The sequence below is a fragment of the Miniopterus natalensis genome, chromosome 16 (assembly GCF_054644295.1).
Source record: "Miniopterus natalensis isolate mMinNat1 chromosome 16, mMinNat1.hap1, whole genome shotgun sequence".
NCBI classification, from domain to species: Eukaryota; Metazoa; Chordata; class Mammalia; order Chiroptera; family Miniopteridae; genus Miniopterus; species Miniopterus natalensis.
This window is the reverse complement of record NC_142096.1, coordinates 41594282-41618150: the sequence shown is the minus strand read 5'-3', so window position 1 is coordinate 41618150 and position 23869 is coordinate 41594282.

Here is a 23869-nt window from a genome sequence, read left to right as displayed (position 1 = left end):
CAGTGCTCCTCTCATGGGCACCAGGCTGACTTGTCCCTCGGGAGCCACTCCTCTAACTCTCTGCTCACATCACAGGGGTAGGGCCTGCCTGCTCCTGGCTTGGGCACTAGGATCTTAGGATCAGAACTTGGGTTTCTAACACTTCTCAGCCCGCGAGGCTTCTCTGGGCCCTAGGGCTTGTGTTTGGGGTGAGGTGAGCCAGGGAGGAGGGGAGGAGGGTCTGTATTCACTGCTCAGAGAAGGGGGTGTGGCTCACACACCGTTCTTGGAACCACAGGTCCCCACAGGACCATCAGAGAAGCCAGTCAGCCAGCTTGCCAGGCCTCCCAGTAGTCCCGGTGGTCCTGTTACCATGACAATGCCTCAGCACAGCACGAGAATAGATGGTTTTTGAAGGGGGTGGTGCCTTGTAAACAGTATTAACAGTCTGGGTGTGGGGGTGAGTGTGGGGGTGGAGGTGGTGTTCACTGAGGGATTCTCTGAGGGGCGCAGGGCCCAGGCACCACAAGTGCAGGCCTGTCCCCTTCCACCTGACCTGCCACCCTTCTTTTCATTCTTGTGTCCAGCATTCACTGCCTGCCTGGAGTGTGGGTCACAGTGCTGGGCATGATGGAGGAGCCAGGTATGAAGTCCAGGGCCCGTGGGGGCAAATGGTGCCCATTCATCCCAGGGTCCTGGAGCCCAGGCCCACGCTGGGCCACACACCTTCCACAGTTAAAGGGGAGCGCAGGGTGTGGGGTCAGATGGGCTCAGGGCCCCATCCTGGGTCTCCACCTCTTGCTGAGACACCTTAGACAAGTCCCTAAACCCCTCAGGGCTCAGCTGCCTTATCAGCAGGGCCCACCAGGGAGGCAGAACCAGGAGGAAAAGGAGTTAAGAGATTTTTTGCAAGAAGTGAGCTTATTGGATTATGGGCCTGGCTTGGCCAGTCTGGAGTCTCGGGCACACAGTGCACAGGAACCTCTCCATCAGGGAAGCCTCGGCTGTGCGTTTAGGGCCTTCCCGTGGACTGATCCAGGCCCGCCCAGGTTACCTGGGAGCCCTTTGTTACCTTGAGTCACATTGCAAACCATCTTCCCAGCCACACCCAGACTCCTGTCTGGTTGAGTAATGGGGACTGTGGCCAAGCTGACACAGAGACCATCACAGGTGGCCCATCTGTAAATGGGGCGAATGGTTTTGGGGGAGTTTGCTGTGTGATTTACAGAGGTGTCTCATTTAAGCCTCCTATGGGCAATGATGACGAAAGTGGTAACAGCCACTGACATGTGCCAGGCATGTGCTAAGCTCCTCTTTAACCCTCACAAGGGACTTACCTGGCTGGTGCCATTCAGATCCTCATGTACCAAAGAGGAAACTGAGTCAAGTTGCTTGGGCACGGGTGGTCATCCTAGAAGAAAGTCACTGTGCCATTGGTGTGCAGGATGCTCACTGGCCTCGCCACTCTGAGAGGTGCCCAAACTGGTCACCAGGAGCCCTGGACCAGCCTCGTGGAGGAGGTGAGAGCAATTCAACCGCAGAGACGAAGGCCCAGAAGGAAAGGGGCAGCCAGGCAGGCCCTCTCCCCGGTCCCCGCGTCCCTGTCCCCCTGCACCTGGGTGCTCGCCGTCTGGAAGCCACTTCCCCAGCGAGTCTCCGCCAAGGCCGGGCTGGGTCTAATTGCTGGCAGATTGCACCCCCAGGGCCCAGCCCAATTACTGAGTATTTAATAATAATTAAAACACAACGAGATGAGCTCCTCCTCTGCACCTCTCGCTGTTGGGTCTGTATTCCCCTAGGCAGGCAAGCTTAATTGCTGTAATGACAATGTCAACTCACAAGCCACCTCCTCTTCAAGTCCTGACAGGGGAGAATGAGCTGAAGTTTAATCAGCGATGCCAGGCAGGGGGCTGGGCTACACGGTCCCAACTCTGTGCATGCTGCTACCTTTGCCTGAGCATCTCCCGCCTCACTAATGATGAACCTGGTGCCCACCCTTGCAGACGGCCCACTGAGGGCTCACGCTGCCCAGGGTCCTCCAGGAGCTGGGCACACAGCTCTGAGTCAGACTAGCAGTGAAGAGTAGCAGGTCCAGGGACCGGCCTGTGCCTGTCGCTTCCAATCAGAAGCGCCAGACCAATCAGAACAACATCTAGATAAACCCCTCCTTGGGGCTCACACCCTCAGGCTTGGAGGGGACTTTGAGGCACTTGTCAGACTCTGGTCCCACCCATTGCTGATGTCTCACGTCTCAGAGGGGAGCCAGTGATCACCATCGACTCTGAGTCAAATCAGAGGCAATGACAGCACACAAGTCCACCTTCCCTGGTCAATGGCACTTCCTCTACCAGGACACTGTTGTCCTATGTCAGTGAGAACCCATGAATGGGTTTTAGGCAGAGGAAGGTCATTGTCTGAATTCCTTGCCATGGACTACAAGACCTGCAATACCTGGCGCAGCCTCCCACACACAACTCCTGGCTTTTGCTCTCCAGCCACAGTCTCATGCTCTTGGCATTATCAGGTCATCAGTGTTCTGACTTGGGACCTGGGCCCTGCTCTATGGTGGGCTTGTAAAGCCCCCTCCCGGGGCCTGGTCAACTCCTACTTGCCCTTCAGGGCTGAGACGGCCTCCTTGATCAATTTTTTCCCTCTTGCACTCTCCTAATGCCCTGAACTTCTCCTTCAAGGCATTTGTGAGAATTTGTAAGAAGATAGTCACCAAATAATTGGACAACTAAATACACCTCCCCCAGTCACTCAGAGTAGAATCTGATTCTTGCCACTGCTATGCTCTACGTGCATTAGAGTACCTGCCGCACAGTAGGTGGTCAGACATTTGTGGATTTAAGTGAATAAACTAAGAAAGTAAGTGTGACTTCCTTTTGTAAGAGAAAAGCAGACATTCAAAGAGCCATCCTCTATGGAAAATGACTTTCCCTCTTGCTTCATCTGTCCTCGAACCTCCTGTATAGCAAATGCTTCTTGGCACTTGCTATGTGCCGGGCACTGTTCTTAATGCTTTTACTTGTCACCACTCTATGAGGTTGGTACTATTATCCTCAATCGTCACAGGAAGAAATGGTCACAGAAATCTTAAATAATTAAGATTTATATATATATATATTACTATATATAAGTAAGAAGGCTGAGGAGATAGTCCAAGTGGGAGAAGACAGTAGGTTTTTCAGATCAATTCAATGACCATAGAAATGGAGAGAAATTGTAGGTGCATCCAGTCTGCAGAGAGAGTTAAAAATCCATCAAACTTTTTGGGATATCTGACTACTTCAGGGGTTCAGATGTCTTCCTAGACATCATTTTTTTTTTTTTTTGCAATCAGTGGATTGCAAATTTCATGTGCTTGCTTTTGACATCAAAAGGCCTAAGTTTCTCTAATTTTTTTCTTCCTTAAAATTTAATAACAACCATAGACTAACAAAATTCACCTAACAATTAGTGAAACTTTTTTTAAAAAATTGCTTTTATAATGAAGCTGTTCACACAAGTGATTTGAGAATACAAAGCACGAGCTTAGCCAGCCATTAGCTCTAGTTTGGAAAGAAAGACAACCGAGGCAGCAGCATGTGTACATCAGTGTCCGCAACATTTAAATTTAAGCTGTACTTGCTCTCCATTTCGTCATAAGATTTGAAAATGGTTCACAACTCAGAATTCTATACCCAGCAGAACTACAATCATACGTGACAATGAAAAACAAAAACCTTTTAGACAAAATGAGTCCCAACTCTAACAACGGCAGCTCTCAAAACTTGTCCCCGATTTTCTGTTCTCCAATCCAGACCACAGGCATCCTAGATCTTTCTCCACGTTCTCATCAGTTTCATCTTTGCTCCAGCCGCTTCCACTGTCACTGTGCACTCCACAGCTTTGCTGAGACGTATCCTGTAGGAGCTTTCTACAGAAGGGTTGCACAGAGGGTAAATTCTTAGAGACCTTTTCCGTATAAACATTTTATTGTTATGTTTGATTAATAATAATTAGAACGGGAATAGAATTGGTTAGGAAATGATTTTCATTCGAATGCTTTAAAATTCCCTCTTCTAGTGTTGCTATTGGAAAGTCTAAACACATTCTGATACTCGATCCTGTGTATGTTGAGTTTCTTTTTTCTCAGGCAGTATTCAATTATTTTTTCATCTGTTGTTTTGTAATTTCATGGAGATGTGCAGGGAACTTGGTAACACACTCAGTCTAGGAAGTCATGTCCTTCATTTCTGGAAAAACATTTAGAAAACTTATTTCAAATGATTTCTGGTTTTCCTTTATAGAACTCCTAGTATCCACATCTTGTGATGATCTTTGAATATTCTCACATTTTATCTATTATTCATCTTTGTTCTTTGCTTACTTCTTGAAGGTGCCTTAAAAAATTGTTTACAGCCATCCCATTGAGGTTTTCATGTCTGCCTGTCTTTTCAAATCCCAAAAGTTCATATTTGTTCTAATAAATTTTCCCCTAAAAAACAGCATCCTGTTTCATGTCATGAGTGCAGTGTCTCTGAGGATAACAACTTTGTTTTTCTACATTTCTTTCTGCTTTGTCTCTATTTCAACTTTGTGTTTTCTTGCTTGTTTGTTTTGGTCTCTGCTTTTTATGTTAGACATTTCCCTCAGATTTCTGGTAATCTTTGTTTGTCTGCTTACATTCAGGAGTGAGGGAAATATAAACAAACACATAAGACAGAACCTGACTCATAGACACAGAGAACAGACTGAGGGGGCTGAGGGGCTGGATGAGGAAGGCGGCAGGATCGAGAAGTACAGATTGGCAGCTACAGAGCAGTCCCGGGGATGTAAGCACAGCACAGGGAACATAGTCAACAATATTGTAACAACTATGCATGGTACCAGGTGGGCACTGGAAATATCGAGGGAACATTATGTGAAGTATATGATTTCTCTGGCCACTATGCTGTATACTGGAAACCAATACAAAAATATTGAATATAAAAAAATTAAAATACTCCCTAGGAACAAAAAAGAAAGGGGCGCAATGGAGCTGATAGGGTCTCTGAACACAGGGTGGGATTGTTGACCATGAACTTCAACATAGGGTGGTTTAGCAGGACTTTTGATTCTTGATGGCAAAAGTCCTCTCTGGGGACTCTGACAGACATCTCCTTGGGCTGCCAGTGGCTGGAAGCTAAGAGGGGGAAATTGCTGGGATATCTCACCGTTCAGTGTGCCTGGCTTTCCAGCAGTACTGTCATTCTGGTCAGCCAAACTAAGGGCCATGTGAACTCTAGACCAGTGGTTTCCAACTGAGACAGAGTTAGCCTCCAGGGGATATTTGGCCAAGTCTGGAGACATTTTTGGTTGCCATAACTGCAGGCATCTTAGTGTATAGAGGCCAGATATGTTACCACGCATCCTTGGAGCACAGGATAGCCCTCCCACCAGAAAAAAACGATTGCCTCTAAAACATCAATAATGTCCAATTGTGAAACCTTGCTCTAGATGATACCCAAATGACAAATCTAATTACAGCTGCTGTTTACTGAGCATCTACTACACATGAGGCACTTTTGTGTACATAATCTGCATTCCAGACTCAGGCTTGTTGGGGTTAACCACCTTCCCTCTGGAGGGGAGAAAACTGTGCAGAGAGAGAAAGCAAGTTCCTCATGGTACCCTATTGCAAAGGGCCTGGGGCAGATTCAGATTGAGGCTGGTTTGACTCCAAAGCCCAGGCCTTTGCTGCCTACACTCCTGGCCACAGGGCCACACAGAGCTGCTGGCAAAGCCATGCAGTAGGCTGTGTTTATAATCTGGTGGCAAGAGGCTGCTGCAGGTGGGGGTAGGAGAGTAGGCAACTTTGTGCCTAAAAACCTGAGTGAAGGCAGGGTGTTTCCCTGGGACAGGAGAAATCACATTTTAATTTAGTTTACTTTTTTGAATAGACAATTTATTCAAAAGGTACAGGAGAGGGTTCAGTGGGAAGTGTTTTCTGTTCCTGTGCCCTGTCTACCCCATGCCCAGTCACACAGGCAACCAATTAGCCAGTTTCTTATGCATCCTTGTAGAGATAAGGCATTTTAAATTTAGGAAGTTAAATTTCTTTTGTAATTTTTTGACAATGGACATATAGTACTTGTTTAATGAAGATAAGCCAACAGAACCTAAGAATAAAGTCACCTGTAATCTCACCCCCAGAAAAGTCACTGTGTGTGTTTTGGTGAGTCATTGTCCAAATGTGTTTTCTATTCATAAATCTATAAAGAGCCCTCTACATATGCATAGAAAAATAGCTACGGTATAATGAAAATATCAATAATAATAAATTAGAATAATAATGCTTCTAAGCAAGACAGGAAACCCAGAAGCTAGACAATAAAAGGGAAATTTGACCCCAAAAAAGTTTAAAATTTTGAATGATAAGCACTATAAAGTCAAAAGAAATAGCCTGAGGAAACGTCTGTCCTTTTTTAATACAGATTTAGCCGGTAGGAGTCTTATGTAACCCACACGAAAGATAAACCTTAGCTTTTTGAACATTCAAGTGACACACTCTCCTGTTCTGCTCGAGGGCCTCCAGCTCACAAGCTTACTACAGTTTTTCCTAAGTGTTCTTTTCCTAAGTGTTCTTTAAGGGGTTTCAATATTCACATTTGCCTTTACACTTAAATCTTTACATTTGTGCGTTTAATACCTTAGTCCACCTGGAGCTTGTTTCTGTAAACAGTGTGACTCAGTGGCCCAGGCTAATCCCTTCCCGGTGGGGAGCCGGTTATTCCGGCGACATTTACAAACCAGACGGGCTTTCTCCCGCAGACCTGAAGCGTGGCCTTCGTGAGAGTGCAGGTCTCATGGCACACACATCAGTACCATAAAACAGTGTTCAAAGAATTTCCCAAACAAGTAAAACCATGACCCTCATACAGAGATAAACATTAATTATGTTGCTTAGCTAAATGATGAGAAGACTGGTGAGCTGGTACAACCCGTTCAAAGAACACTAACATTTATAGATCAGAAATAGTGAGATGAATGTGCAGATGAAGCCAAAATGGATTTTGTGTGTGTGTGTGTTGGGGGGGGGGTGGTTCAAGGGTTGATTTGCATTTTACAATGAGAATTATCTGCAACTTAGAGTTGTCAAATAGTTCCCATAAAGTCAGACGCCCAGAAGGGAGTCTGAGGACATACCCTGCCATTGTTTCCACTGAGGTTTCTTCCTGTCTCCCTGCTTTCAGTCAGAGTTAATCTTTAAACAGTTAGTCTTGATCAGAGTAAGGCTGGCCTCATAGATGTGGCCCGATTATGTACACACACGTACCAGGAGTTAACTTATCAGGTATGCCTTGGGTTTCCTCTGCTAGACGTTCACTTAAGGAATCTCTGGTTGGACTTTTAACAGATGAGTCAAGAATGTTGAAGAATGTTAACAAGGTTTGGAGACCACAACTAGTCTTTCCCTTGAAAAACAGAAGCATACGCATGGCAGTGCTTCTCTGAAACTCTTTCTCCTGAGGATAGTCTCGACCACTTCTAGTCATTATATTAGTTATAACAAAGTAGTCAACTGTTTCTGAGAGAAAACTGGTGGTGGGGGGGTGGTGGTGGTGGTAATTGAGAACCATCACACACCAGCATTTAGCAGACCTTGGAGCTCGCAGACGCAGCTCTCTCCAGCCACGCACGTCCCTGTCCACCTTCTCAGCAGCAAAAGCAGCAGGTTTTTAACAGACTCAGAGCTATAGCCTCTCTGTAGCATCTAACAAGAAGCAAAGTCATGCTAAGGAACCTGTTTCCTGATCCTATTTCACTTAGAAATTGTCTAGGCCTCCATTTCGAGTCACTAACATTGGCCCAAGGTTTAAAAGTTATCTAAAGATTTTGGAAATCATCTTCAAGCTGACAAACTACAAAATGTAACACTGAAGTACAAGTTCATCATAGTGGTTCAATTGAGTTAAATGCAAATTTACATTTTTCATGATCTTAAACGTGTTGGTTCCTTTGATCAACAAACCTGTGTTGGTTTAAGAACATATCCAAGTAGAACAAAAACACGTACTTGCTTGTACTTAACACTGATATGTCAGTATACATACATATATATAATATATATATATTACATATATATTTTATCAAAGGTATACCTAAATTGTATGAACTTGAATTCTTGAAATATTTGAGTTGACTTTTTAAAAATAAAATAACTCTAGAGATAGAATATACATACCATAAAATTGTTTTAGGTGTGTAATTCAATGTTTTTGGTATACTTATAAAGTAGTGCAAAAATCACCACCATCTAATTTTAGAACATTTCCAACACCCCTACAAGCAGTCGCCTTCATCGGCCCTAGGCAACCACTAATCTCCTTTCTGTGCCCATCGATTTGCCGGCGACAGACAGTTCAGATGAATGGAATCATACAGTACGTTGCTGTTGTGTGTCTGGCTTCCTTCACTGGGCGTAATGTTTAAGCTGCAGCACGAATCAGTCCTTCGTTCCTTTATTGCTTCCCAGCATTCACTGCATAGACACACCGCTGTCATATTATGTGCTCATCAGCTGATGGACATCTGGGCTTAAACCAACAACTGATTTCCTCTCAGCTGCTTAAGATAACACATTAAATATGAACCCTTCCAATAAGTGTTCTATTACTGATACTTTTGGACCAATGTGATTTTATGTTTTTTCTTCCCTGGTCTGACACCCTTTAAAATCTATTTCCACACACACGCCGAGGTTTGGGCTGGTATGACAACCACAAGTTGCAATTCTGACGGTGTTTAAGCCCTTGCTTCTTATTTCCAACCTCTGTCCCCCTGTATGTTTGGGTCTAAACTGTAGTTACTGTTCCAGAAGCAATGAGGGTGGGTAGAGGTGGGCTTTGTGGGGGTGCAGAGCCCTCTGCAAGATAGTTTCCCAGGTGAACTTGGTACAGGAGCTCTAGGCATGGGGAGGTCTGAGTCTCCAGATGGGGTGTGGTGGGGCTACTTTGGCAGAAATGGAACTCAGTGGAATTTGAGGCTCATGATTGATTTGAAAATAGTATCCTGAGAACTGGAATGGGGCTAATGTATCTGACTTTCACATAACAGCCCGATGTGGATATGAAGCTAGTCTTGTGATTATTTTACCACCTGAAAGATCAAAATAGGGGTTTGATGTTGCAATACATCGGCCCTACGGCTGCAAAAGATGAGACATTCTTTCAGGATGTTTTAGAAGCTCTTTGATTTTCTGACAAGCTCCTGGATGCAGTGAAAACGTGAAGTTCTGAGCTTGTTATTTTTATTCTGTAATTGCTTCAGTATGATCAGAAGTAGCCAGGCCACCTCATTTTTGGTGTGAAATGCCATATAATTCAGGGTGCAGGAAAACGAAAGCCCCTGTAAATATTTCAAGCAGAAATGACCTAATTCAGGGAGTCCCAGACTTATAAACTCAAGTAAGGAACAAAAGTCAGAGGGGCCGAGTCTAACTCTCAGGCTGCCAGTCCACGCACAGCTGCACGTAGCCAGAATTTAGGCCCCTGTAGATCTCGCCACAGACTTCATGGCTCTTCGACAAGAGGAGTAATGGGATGTGGGGGATGCTGCTCAAGCTCGCTCTTCAAGCACATGAACTAGAGATGAGGGGGGTCTGCATCAGTCTTACCTTCCCATTAGCAGGGGGTATAAGTTTCACAGGACCCTAAAGGTAAGGAGCCCTGGCAAATCTAGTACCTAGACTTCTAGCTCCCATGGCACAGGGAGAGCAGATGAACTCGTGTGTTTTTCCCCAAACATAAACAATAACCTCCATAAAAAATAACATATGTTCCTGAGTTTGTTGGCTTTAAAAATGCAGAGGCTCAGAAATTGTGGTGGTAGTGGGGAAAATCCCAATTTTGGCAAGGGAATTGGGAAGGAAAAGAACAGTTTTTTAGTAAAGAGCTGATTTTGGACTGAGTTGTTCAAACATATGTAGAGATAATTGGGTTAAAATTAGTGCTCAGCATTTGTGAGGTTTTGCAAGTAATTGTTTGGAAAGATGCCTTCTCAACAATCAATTATGGTACTTAATTGGAGATGTGAAATTTCCACTGTTAAATTTGTCAGATGCTTATTTTAGAATCTCCTATTTATAATGTGTTTGTGTCTTGCCAAGTTGAATGTTTGATAAATCTTAGCATCTCTTAACCTCTTACTGAGAAAAATCAGTGATTTATGGCTTCCAAGCATCCTTGAGCAAAATAGTCTGAATAATTGAATATTTGGTGGTCGATACAAGGTATATGATTTAACTTCTAATTAAAATTTAATTTCCCTATTAGGAAATGGAACTTTTAAATAACACAGTCAGGCATGAGTGACTCTACAGGCTTAGGAACCATCAAGAGATGAAAGCTTTGGGGCTCAATAGGAAAACAAACAAGCAAAAGTGTCAGCAAGCCTTAAAACCCTCATTCGAAGTGACTGGCCGGCAGTGGAGAACAGGTGGGGGGTTGGCTAGACCAGTTCCCCCTACCTTTTAGTTCTGTAATAACATAGTTATGAAAATATTAAATACTGCAGATTTAAACTAGGACAAAGTGATATGATAACAATATATAGTATAATTCCCAATCCCTAGTTATTTGGGGCCCTCGGACTCTCGTCAGCATGGATCACACCAAACACTGCCTGGCTAAGGACAGATCACGAACCAGAATTTAGTTTGTCGCATTGAGCCTCAATGCACCGATAACATCTACTTAAGTGACATGAGCAAGCACGTCCTAAAGTTTCTGTTCAGTTTTACAACAGACCTGGAAGTCTGGTGCCTTATACTTTGTGAGCATATTCAATGAAGCATAATTGCAAATTGCTCGGGGTCAGCAAAGGCTACTAAGGAACTCCTATGTTTCTGCTGAGACCCCCATCTCGGCTCGCATCCCAGGCACAGCAGCTTCACTCATTCACTTACTGCTAAGAACCAGTATCGAGAGTTTCAGGCCAAGTTTGACTGCATGCATTCTGCCCATCAGACATCTGCCAGTGTCGGTTTACTTGGACCTAGCAAGTGACACCCGAAGCTTTACATAGATCTCTGCTGGTCAATCGGGGTGTGTCTACACCCATAGCCATTTAATCCTCAGAGGCCACAAGAGCTATTGAATTACACAGTGACATCGCCAGGACAGGGTCTGGCTCTCCGTGGGGACCACAGTGGCAACTATTGTCCTCATTACACAGAGGAGGAGATGGTCTCTAATGAAAGGCATCCTGTCCCTCCCCATTTAGGGGTTGAGATGGCAGCTTACATTCAGAGGCTCACATAGGACTTGGCTGTCTGACAACGCCAGGCTGGGGGGACATTAATTGGGAGGAATCCAAGGAAAGAAAGCCTCACTGCTTGGCTCTCCCCCTGGGCACAAGGCTCTGCCCTTCTAGTACTTAGCACCCCTCACCCCCACTGTTTCCCAGGAAGCTCCCGCCCGCCCTGGTTTCCATGGCGATGTGGATCCGAGGCTGCTCTGGCCAGTCCAGGGCTCGGCCTTCTCTTGGTGCCCTCTGGGTTTGAGTCAACACCCCAAACCTCGCCCTGGCTTCCTGAGCTGGGGTAGTCCGTTTCCAAGACCCCTTCTGAAGGATGGAGAAAGGTTTCAAAGCAAAGAAGAGCCCTTGGAAGGGGCCTGGTTCTGGCAGGACCTTCTTGTGGCCTCCTGGGCCTCACTAGACAAAGGCCGTCACACCCGCCATCCTTTAGGAACTTGCATGCCTGCAGCTGTCCCCCGAGGATGAGCAAGAGAGAGGACAGGAGGAAGCCAGGGAGCCTTGGGAGACAGAGCCCGCAGCGCTGTCACTCATGTCTCATGAACCCCACTTGCAGACCCCCAAGGGCTGGCCTCCCCAGGGCTCCTGGGCCTGTTCCCTGAGGACCGAGCCCTGGAGCAGGAGAGCTAAGGGAGGAGGGCGCCCTGCGTCTGCTTCCCCGCCTTTCCTCCTCATTGACGGGCGCGGCGAGCTCCTGGGCCCAGCACCCCTTTCCTGCCAGGGGCAGCAGCTTCCTGGGTTTCCTGGGGTACAAAATCCTGGGTCCTGGGCCTGTGAGGATTTCTGGAGGGTGAGTAATGATCGCCGAAAGGTTGGTTTCCTATGTCTTACTTCAAATGAGAAAATTCAGTGGTAGCTTTCATGGCACATTTGGGATGCAGGTCAACTAGAGGACCATCCTCTGGGGCCTGCCTGTGGGCCTTGGTGGGGCAGAGTTGGGTTTCAGAGGAAGGAGCGATCATGTCAGCTGAAGTTGAGTGTGAGAGTGGCTACTTAATTTGTGGGCCGTAGTGCCAAAGGAAAAACTCTTGTTACAAAGTTAGGAGTTTTAAGAGGGTGATAGCACAGCATTAAAGGAAGGGCAGGGCCCTCCTGAGTGACTTCCCAGGCCGCACACCCATGAAGCTGGACCTGGTTAAAAACAGAGACTTGTGTCTGGGGCAACATCTGAACTGAGCCTGAACAATATCAGTAGAATATAGATGTCACCCTAGGATAACTTTCTACAATGAAGTATCCTGAGTTTTTCTAAAGTAATATTTAAAAAATTGAATAATTTCATGTAAATGCATGTCTGTCTTTTAAAAACTCAAAAAAAAAAAAAAATCAAAATAACTATTGAGCTTTAAATAGAACACATAGTTCATAACTTTCTCTGAAACTAGAAATAGCTAGATTTAAAAAAAAATCATGCTTTTATAGGTACCAGAGAACATGGATGCAAAGATGACTAGATGAACTGAAACCACAGAGAGTGGACCTTGCGGTGCGCTGAGGCCCGCTGCATTCTGCTGGTGGCAGTCATCAGTTCTGGGCATGGGCCGAGGGCGTGATTGGCTAGGCCGGGGTGGGGGCGGTCCTTCGGGGACAGAGCAGTAGAGTTTTTATTGCTTGTACAGGGCTGCTGTGACAAACTAGAAATTTAGAGGGCTCTGAGTGCATGGCTAGATTTCCCAGGGGACATCGTCCAAGTCCTAGGGCTACACAGAAGGCTGGGATTTGGGCGGAAACCTTCTCAACAGCAGAGTGAAACTCTCACTCTTGCCACGCTTAGAGCAGAGATGTTTGGGGAGCAGGGCCTGCCTGAGGACACCGCTCTGTCTCCCTGAAAACATCTGCTAGGTGTTGAGGCCGTGGGTGGTGGAGGGGAGGCTTCCCCCACCCATGAGATTTAAGTCCACGTATCTGACCAGCACCAGCCAAGGGGCCCGCGTGGGCTTTGTCTGCAGCGTCCAGCGGGGACTCCACCTTCATGCCTAGCCACAGCCTGAGTCTTCCCCTGGCTTTGAACTAGGTTCCTCAGCAAGCAACCAAGAAACCATTGCTTCCTGTGACACCCCAGCAGAGCCCCAAGAGAAGGGGTCTGGGGCCCTGCCAGGTTTGAGCTTTCTGACTTACCAACCAGACAGGTGCCAGAGCTGGACTCGGGTCGCTGACCATCCGGGTGGCTTGGCCAGTTTCACTGGTGGAGTGGTAAGAGCTGACCTCCACAGCACCTCACACCCTCCATGGCCCACCAACCCTTCATCCAGCGCTTTTTCCCCCCCGAAATTAAGAATTAGTGGCATTTCAGTATAAAGATGTCCCGGTGTAACTTCCTGCAGGAATTGACACTAGTCTCTCTAAGGTCCAATAAAGTCTGTGAAATACTGTCTCCTCCCCCCGCCTTCCCTGGGAGGAGTCAGATACCCTCCTCCAGGATTTTGTCTCCTCTTTCTGGGAGGGGTTACTAGAACTGAGCTGGCTTTGGGACAGGAGTTTCCCTCCCCTCAAACTTTCCTGGGGATTGGGCAGGTGAGTGAGGGCAGTGACTTACCAAGAATAAGCTGCTGTGACAGTGACTGTGCTTCCAGACGGTGGTCCTCACTCCACCAGCAATTCACAAATAGTGCAAACACTCGCAACAGGTACTTTATAACCTGCTTTATTACCCGAGTTATGTGCTTGAAATAGGCGTTCTTATAGCCTATAATATAACACTGCATCAGGAATTACAACCTCAGACGTTTAAAGAAAACACTAATTTTACATAAATATGGTATCATTCCATCCTTTAAATTACAAAGGATGCATTTCTCTCCGACACCCACATCAGCACAAAGGAACCCATCAGAAACTGAAAGCAGGTGGGCTGTGATTGAAAAAGGAACCAGGAGTTTGTCATTCAGTCTAATTTTTTTCCCTCTTTCCACTTACATCAAGGAAGATGGTGTCACGAAATTCAGGGTCACATTGGAAAAGATAGACAACAAGCCTCGAAGCTTGGAAGCATCCTGGGGTGACCCCCCTGCAGGCCACCCTGGACCAGGCCAGGCCGGCCCATGCCAGGCTGAGAGTAGAAGGAGAGCCAAGGCAGAGCGTCAGCTTGAATTCAAAGAGCCGTTACCTCCTAAGCACCCAGGCCCAAGGGTGACACTTGCAGGCCAGGATTGGAGGTCAGTGGTCAGACTGGAGGTATTGAGACAAGCAGCCACTGAACTCAGCACTCTGGTAGACCAGCCAGTGAGGATGGGGCCCCTTTCGAGGTGCAGCTCTTGGATGAGCCATGTCTTATTTCATTCACAGCCACGCTCTCTTCTTACTTCCCAAGACCCTGACTGCTCTTCTCAGAGCTACTGCTCCATCAGATGACTTTCATTTGGAGATGGGCCCTTCATGCAATTTATTTGAATGAGAATATCATCTAGAAGTCCTAGAAGCAGCCTAGAGTATCCCTACCTAGAAGGAGGATATTTGGGCCAAAGCTCCATTTTGTGTGTAAAAAGACTAAGAGCAGTTTGGGTCCACAGCAAAATCAAGGGGAAGGTAGACAGATTTCCCATTTACCACGTGCCCCCACACATGCATAGCCACCCCCATTATCAACATCCCCCAGAGTAGTATGTTTGTAACATTTGATGAACCTACATGGACATGTCATTGTCACCCAGAGTCCAAGGTTTACCTCAGAGTTCACTCCTAATGTTACCCATTCCATGTGCTTGGGCAGATGTACAATGACAGGCACCTACCATTAGAGTGTCAGTATTTTCACTGCCCTAAAAATCCTGTGCCCCAAGTCTCCATTGTATTTCCTCTGCGCTCTTTCCTGCCCACATCTCAGTCTCAGTCCCAACTTCCACTGGCCTTCCTCTGTCGGGAGGTCTTTGACCCCGAGAATCCTTCGTTTGTAGTGTCTTCTGGACTCCAGAACACAAAGATCTGGCAGTGCAAGTGCCAGGAAGCCTGCCCAGCACTGGCGGCAGGGGAATTGTGGGACACCTGCACCCACAAAGGGTCTTCTGTAGCATGATCATTGAGGACTTCCCCTTCACTGTAAGGCCCACGTGAGTGTGGAGGCAGTGTCCTCCACGTGGGCTCCGATACTTTCAGCACTGGTAAGATAGATACAGGAAAAATATTTCCCAGTTGAACAAAACTTTGATTCTCAACCCGACAACCCTGTGATGCTGATACCTGTATGATCAGTCACGTGTCTTTCAGGAGACAGAGAGAATGTGCGAGTATGAGTCACTTTACCGCTAAACCTCACATTGTTAACATCTCAGGAAATTGTGCTGTGAATGTTTTCGTTGCTTTTGTTGCTGCTTATTATTATTAAATATGCACAGTAAGTCACCCCGGGTCCTAAGAAGGATAGTGATAGCAGCAAAGTGAAAAGTAAAGTTGTGAGAATGATAGAGCTTATAAAAGAAATAATTACAAAGTATGATAGAGGTGTTTGCGTATCTGATCTGGCTTCTCGAACAGCCTTCCAGAACGAACTAAGTTCTATGCAGAAATACGTGCTATAAAAGCCTCGTTTTCAGAGTTGGCACCATGATCTACTGGGAAGATGTTCATTTTACTACCTTGGACCTGAGCCTTGAGGGGAAGCTCCAGTTTGGGGCCATCAGAACCTCACCAGGAGCACAGTCTGGTTGGTTTGTCCCACTGCAGCCTGACATCAGAATGGATTCCTATCCTGGAAACAACCACCACTCCTTAGAACTATGATAAGCCCAGTTCAGGGCAGAGGCTGGTGCCCAGCCATCGTCAGCAAAGCCATATGCCCCTGAGCTCTGGTCTGTAGCACCCAAAACTCAGGAAGGCCCTCGGGGGTGGGAGCTGCTCTGAGCATGCTCACTGAGCTAGCACTTAGACCTACTCCCCACCAAGTGATGTTTTGGAAAGATGCCTTTTTTTGTTTTGCCTGTATCTCTTCCATCCTAGAGACCTTTCAATAGGTAATAGAGAAATGGAAAGCGCACAGGAGAATGTTGGAGATGATAGTCACAGAAGTTTCTCTCCATCTGAGCCTTGTACTCAGACTTAATCTTGGAGTTAAGCTTCGTCTCTCCTGGAAGGGAAGAGTCTGTACTCTGGGCACCCAGAGCCTCCCAATGTCAACCACAGGAGCCACCTGGGCCCACTAGCCCTTGCAGGACAGCATCTAAATGGCCTCAGCAGGAACATCATGGGACAGTGCCAGGCCACCAGAGAAGTTAATCTCCCAGCTGCACACTGCCTTTTCAATGAGCTGCCTGAGCTCATACATGTCACATACAACATTGACTGTGGCAAGGGTGGGGGTGGGGTACAGCTCAGGTTCTAGGCTTTGATGTGTAAAGACATTCAACCACCATCTAACTTGACATTTCATAAGGCAACAATTAACATCCAAGTCCAATAAGAAGCAATTCTAAGGTTCAGCCTTGTAATAGTCTATTGTAACTTTACTGAGAAATAGAAACTGTCACCCGCTGAGATAGGCCCTTCTACTGTTGTTTGGTAATGACTATAGTAACTGGAAAAAACACTAAAGGTAGACGTCTCAGCAGTGGCGATAGAGGGAAAGGCAGCCTGAAGCTGAAGCAGAAAGGGCTTTGGGACCAGAGAGGATGATTTTTAGCAAGCAGCATCTAAGTGAGGTACATAAGAGCTGGACTACAGTCCTTTCTGCACTGCAAGGGGACTTAGGTGTGAATCAGCAGGAGAGCAATAGTGAGGCACCATTACACATTGGTCATTTGCTCTACAGGACACATGCATTTTCTAGCCACCTGCATTGCCAAGTTCACAGGGAACACTGACATCACCTGCATTTAAGATAAGCTCCACCTGTTGGCTGTTTATAACCATGTCCAGCCTTCCAGTTAGCATCTCACTTCGGGCGGGCCATCCCCTTTCCCACCCACAGAGCAGCTTAGCCAGCGTCCCCTAACTTCAGGCACACCCTATGCTGAAGTGGGGCCTGTGAAAGCCTCAGAAGCAACCCTCCAACTCCTTGTTCTCCAAGCTCAGCAGCAGCATGAGAGCAGCCAGGGCCCAGGTGTAGAGGAGTCAGGAGACGCCAGCCTATAACCAAATTCCTGTGGCTCCCAGCATCCAGGAATAAAAGCCAGCTGGCTGAGCAGAACTGGGTCGAAATCCCTTCTCTGGCAGTGGCTAAGGTGCTTCGAGAAAAGCCCCAACGTTCCCTCCTTTTTAAGGTGGGATAAGGTGTTCTGTAAGGGACAGTGAGTCGGGAGTGTTGCAACACGCCCCGTGATACAGCGCGAGCGGCCGGATTGCAGCAGGGTGTTTCACCCACTGGGTGAAGGAACGGTAACTGTTTGGGTTCAATCAAGTTTAGCTCGTGACCCGCTCAGTCTCAGAGTGATCTGCGTGCTCACGGGAGCACTCGAGCTCTTCAGTGCCTATTTGCTAACAGTCTGGAACCCAGGTAGCGCACCGGGGGCAGGAGGCAGCCTTCCCCAGGCTTTGTAAGTTAGGACACGTGGCCCCAAGGGTTCTCGAGTGGCCACTGCAGCCACCACTGGCCCCGTGCTCTTTGTCAGCTCCCTTATTCCAGGAATATTCGGTCTGATCTATTTGTTCAGGAGGTCTGAGGACAAGAGCCTCCATTTCAGTCACACGCTGCTCAAGAAAGGAACCAGCGTCCTGAAATCAGGCAGAACTCTTGGCGAGATCCATGCCCCTCAGGTCTGCTGGGCTCGTTCTGAGGCTGGGTGGGTCAGGGGGGGTTGCGTCATCAATTCAGGTCCGAGAAGCCCCTTGGATACCCCCACTTCCAATCCCAAGAGGAGTTAACAAAGCAGCATCTCGGACACACTGCCCGGTGCTCAGAGCCCCTGTTCAGGACGGGAGCAGCCTGCACACAGGGGCGCCCGTAGCTCAGGGTGGTCTCCAGGCTTCTCCCTTCACCGCCCTTGCAGCCGCTTTCTCTGTGGCCTGTGGTTCTCCTGGAGTCAGGCTGGCCTCTCAGGGAACAGGGACAGCGAGAGCGAGACAGCTGCACCCCAACCCCATCCCCTTTCCACACTCTGACCCACGTGCCTGGTCGAAGTCCTGCCTAGGGCTCTCCCAACACCGATTTTCAGGGTGACTGGGTGGGGAGGGGCAGCTTTAGACTCTGTGCTGCTATTCCTACTGAGGCTGGGTCTTAAGGGACTTAGCCAGCTCCTTTCTGGTTTTGTTTTGCTTTTTTGTTAAATTACTAAAGCTTCACCTTGGCTCCTTGAGGCGCTGTTCCTAGTACTGGCTTTTGAGAAAAGAAAGGCCTCAAAGCAGAGGAGGACCCTCTGTGCAAAGAGGGGGCGTCACAGAGTGGGAGCAGGGGCTCTCAAGTGGCCCTTTCAAGGCCGCAGTCTCCTCGGGCTCTAGGAGGGTAAAAGGAGAGAAAGCGAGAGGGAGACAGGTCTTCAGGAAGAAGGAACGCAGGGAAAGAGCCAACTTTGCAAGCCTGCCACCCCCTCAGCAGCCCCACTGCCCCACCCGGCAGCCAGTCCAGGATCGCGGAGCCTGACCCTGGGCACCAAGGACGCCAATCGCCCCAGGATGGCGCCCCCAGGGCAGCTCACGCCAACGAGGCCCAGCGGAGCGGAGGCAGCCGCAACCTGCCTCTTTGTGCTCCTGCTTCTCCCCGCACCCCAGTTAGCGGGAAGGGACAGCCACCTGGGCCTGTACCCCTTACCCGCCCTGCCCCCATCACCTCCGGGTGGGTTCTGGGTTGACAAAGAGCGGCTGGGCAGTCAGGGCCCGAGGCATGGCCGTGGCTAAGCAGGGTGCAGGACAGAGGATGGAAACGGTTCTCAGAGGCCGGCAGCTTGCCTTGAACAAGAAAACCACTCACTGACCTCGCTGGCCTTGGCTGCAGCCGCGTGGCTGGGATCCTTCAGGTGGGATGACCAAGCGGCCCCTGCGAGGGACGGTGCTAGTTTGAGCACTGAAAGTTCTGCGTCCTGCGAGGCCCCTTCAGTCCTGAGCAGGCTGGATGCTGGTCACCGGGCAGAGGAGGTGTGGCGGCTTCCCTGGGGTTAGGGAAACAGCCCTGGTGCGGACGCCTGGCCTCCCAGTCAGGAGGAGTCGGACGGGAGCTGGGAGGAGCCTCCTGTGTTACTGAGACTCGCCTGGTCTCTCTACACCACTTAGCTCTATACCCCCCAACGCTGCCTGTTTAAAGACACGAAGCATTGCCTGTTACTTTCAATTCAAACCTCTTTAATTTGGGGTAGGAAGGCTGAGTTTTTGAGTGTACCCCTGTGCGTTTGTTATGAATAAACTCACCAGCTGTGTCTATGAGTTGGTGGTTTTAGAACTCTGATTCGCCCCATCTGAGGAGGTGAGGAGCCTACAAATAGGCCGTAAAGGGTGAGAGTTAAGAATTTGGAGTTTCAGCTTCATGATGGTCGTAGGTGTACTTCATTCTGGTCGTAGGTGTATTTGTCCCCAGAACTGGGACATCCGTGAGCTCAGCGAGCTGCTGTCATCAGCTTTGATTAAAATCAAGGCATCTTGAAGTGATTCCACCTGTAAAGCTTTACTTTAATTGACACTCATGTGGACAGTTTTAGCTAATACATTTTACACCTAATGTACACATTTGTTGCATTTTCATGTGCAGTTTAAATAAAAACATTTCAGTATAAACAGTGTAAGGTGTTTGTACACCTTTAGTCTGCACCTCAAGGGCCTTTGGCTGACGTTGATGTGACTAAATGAGATTCTATACCCTTGAGACGACCAGGCACCTAAAGTACCTTCATCTGTTTCTAAGGAACATGTGAAGTAGCTTCTCCCGGGCACAGTGAGCAATGGCCAAGCCATGTGACCAGCTGGAAATACCATGTGGATGCCCCAGAGTCTTCCCAGTGCCCTGAGCAGACAGCAACTGTGGGCGGGGCTGTTCCCCCAGCCTCCCCGTGGTGCCCAGGACTCCAGTCCCTGGGAGGGGTGAAAGGCTGGCTGGGTCTGCCTTGAGGATATCCTTGCATTTGCCTCAGAGTGAAAATTTTACCCTGTTTTGGGAATGCCTGGGACAAAGTGTAGGGGACCCTCTGAACTTACTGAAGATTGCTGGGACCTATCTTGATCAGTTGGAAGCCCTTAAAAGGAGGCTTACACTTTTCCTGGGGGAGACAGAGAGACTCCTGCCTTTGGGCGGCAGCCTGCCTGTGACTGTCCCCTCCTGATAGCCTGCCTTACAGACGTCGCCCCTACAGCTGAGTAATCCAGCTCCTTGTGATGAATTGATCCCAGTCTCTCTCCCTGTCTCTTCCTGTCCCCCTTCTATACACATCCTGCTGGCTCGGGTTCTCTGCTCCAGCCTCCACTGATATAATTACTCTACTGCAGTTGCCAAGTCAATTATTCAACTTGCCATTTTCCCAAAGCCTTTGGGCAGATACATGTGTTTTAGGCAAAGTCATCCCCCAGGTTGCAATGTGGGATTGTGGGAAGGACGAGCCGTCAGGAGACGGAAGCCCCCAGCCCAGCCGTTTACCAGCTGAGCGTGCTCATGGACGCGCCGCGTCAGGTCTCCGGCCTTTCTTTCCTCGCGGGCAGCGTTAGCGTGTTGGCTGGACAGTTCTCTAGGTCACTGGCTTAGTCCAAGGCTGCTTTTCAGCGACCCCTTCATTCATCATACCATGTTGAGTTTTTGGCCTTTGTCCCTGGGGGGAATGTATTCTTAAAAAGGCGAGTTTAGAGGAAGCAGTTTGAGGATGGGCATCGATGGAACATTGAATGCTGTTGAGGGCAAGGTTATTTCATACTTTAGATTCCCGTCACGTGATCAGAGTCCCCAGAACATGAGCGATGACCCTTTTGCAGTTTGAGTGTCTAAACTTTATTTGGTAAATGAGATTACATAAAGAACCTTAGGGGGGATTTAAGAAATAAAAGAGAAATTTTTAGTAGAGTTGGGGACTCGGGAAGGTGACAAGTCACCACTCCACACTAGTCCTGCCTGACTACCTGGGTTTCCAGGGACTTTCTCCCATGTGGGATTCGGCTCCAGCTGTTCCTTCCGCAGCGTATCCTTTCCTTCCAAGCCCTGATGGTGACTTTGGGCAGATCCTTACTGTGTCCCAGCCTAGGAGGCCCCCCCTGTGAAGCACAGGGCCAGGACAGACGGTTCCAGTGCTTCCTTCGTTCTAGCCGGGAACTGGTCAGAGCATGAAATCTAAGCATGACATTTTAGCTCCACCTTTCTCTGGCAGATAGAGGATGGCGTAATGAGAAAACTGCTTTGCTCCTTATTTGAAAGCGAGGGGCTGGGAAGATTGGTATGTTTGCCCAGAAGAAAAATAGGCTTGGGTAGGGCCTGTGCGGTGTACTGTTTATGAAACTGTGAATTTTTCAAGAGGAGGAAGTTACATCTTCCTGGGGTTGCTGCCTGACTGGAGACATAGGAGCTATTTCTGGCGCAGGCCGGGCTCAGAGACGCTTGCAGCCCTCTGACACCCACGGTCCCCTCCCTGGGTCCTGCTGTCACCACCATCTCGTTCCTTCTCCTTGCCATCTGGGTCAACCTGCTCGGCCCTGCGTTCCCCTCTCCACCCCACGGTCCCCCCTTTGTCCTGCTGGCTCACTTTCTTCTTCTTCAGGCCAAGGGAATGCCCTTTGCCAAGAACCCGGGAAGCGACGGGTTGGGCGTGAGTAAGGTGCCAGCGAGGCTGCGGAGACGCACAAAAGGATTCAGGTTCAGCCAGTATTTATCGCGTGCCCACCGCATGCCAGGGCTTTGCTGGAGATTTTAGGTACTCGTGTGGTAACAACCCTGGGGCTCGGTGTAGTGAGCTGATGGTGACACGCCCCCCAATAAATTTTGAAAAAGAATGTGTAACGAGGGGCTGGGTTGAATCCTGGAAATGGCTTGGGTTTGGTTCTGTGCATCTTGTTTTTCCTATGAAAATGGGGAACTACCCATAGTGATTTCTTCCCAGCATTGGTCTGAGGATCAACTGTGATAAGTCTCGCAAACGTGCTTTGTGAACAGTGGTGGAAGCGTCGTGTCAGGGCATCGAGGGCTTCATCAGTGGGGGACCAGTTGGGGGGCAGAACCACATCGGCTATTTGAACAGAGAGAATTTAATACAGAGGATTGTTAATTAGTGAGCCGAAAGGATAGAAAGGGCTCCCGAAGGTATCACAGAAGCAGCAACTGCAGGTGTCCAGAGTCAAAGAGAAAAGCCCAGAATGACATCTATGAAAATTTAAACATTGGGGGGGGAGGTCATGGAGCTGCAGCTCACTCGTTAGGGGGCTTCTCTGCTGCTGCATATGAGGGGCCTGGAGAAGCGGTTCCTGCGAGTGTTGGAAAAAGCCCCAGACCCGATTCAATCCCTGGCAGGGTGGAGAAGCTGTGGGTGGGGGCTCAGCAGGCAGGGAGCAGACAGCAAGTGGGGCACGGGGGGGGCCAAGTCTCCCTCCCTCTTCCTCTTGCGCGTCCAGTCCGCTCTGGTGTCCCGTCGCCAGCGCTTCATGTGGAACCAGGTGGCCAAGCAGAAGTGTGCTTTGCGGCCCCAGCCCCCGCATCTCAGGACAGAGCTTCAGCAGGTGGGTGTGGACCTAGGACCCAGCAATTTAGCAGCTGGCTCTTGGCCCTCATTTCTAAGTCCTGCAAGATCCTGGCACAGTAGCTACTGTCACGTCCATTTTATGTCATCGAAAACTGGAGCTGAGCGATATTAAACTTGCCCAGAGGTCAGCCAGAAGGTTCTGGAACCAGGATTATAATCCAGTTCTGTCCGACTCCACAAAATTCTCTGAGGGTTCTCTCTGACTCATTTTACTTCATATTCAACTATAATATTCAATAAATATTCATCACTCTCCTAGGCGCCAAGTGCTGTCATATGGGACAGGGATGTGGTGCTGAATAAATCATAGTCCAGCCCCTCGTGGAGTTTAGAATCTCTGCTTGGCGTTCCCAACACACACGCACAGGAGCGACTTGTGGCACAATTTTAATAAATCTAACAATGTTTTGAATGTGTGTGTAAAAAGAAAAGTTACACTACTTTACAAATGAGAGCAATGAGGAAGGGAATTTTAGAACAAAACGTTAGTGGGCCCTGAATTCTGAATTTTCAACACTCTTCTCTATTGTTTCCTCCATTCCTTCACGTTATTTTTTTTCTAGCTTGTTGAACACTTACCTTGCTTATACTCTTATTTTTATTCCTCTGTGATTTCAAATTACACATTTTGGGGGGGTTCTATTTTGTTTTACTCTTTTAATGTTGGTTTCTAATTTAATTTCCGAATGGCAAGAGATTGTAAACTATCGGTTCACTGAAATTTGTTAAACGTTTTATGAGACCTGTGAGAGGTGGAGAGTGTGTGTGCTCAGCCCTATTACTTCCGTTCTAATCCTTCACAGTGAAAAACACCCCTGAGTGTAGATCTGCCCATTTTTAAAGACATTTGAATGGTAAATGCTTTGAGGCTACGTTTTGTGCACAAGATATAAGCAAGGTCCTGTGCGTGTTATCTTTTTGAGGGGTAGATTTTTGTCCTTTCTTTGGGCTGATCCTTTCATTCATCAATGTTTTTTCTTTGGTTCTTTTTCTGTTTGGTAGTCGATATAACTTGGATCACTTTCTTGGTTATATGACTGGGAAGT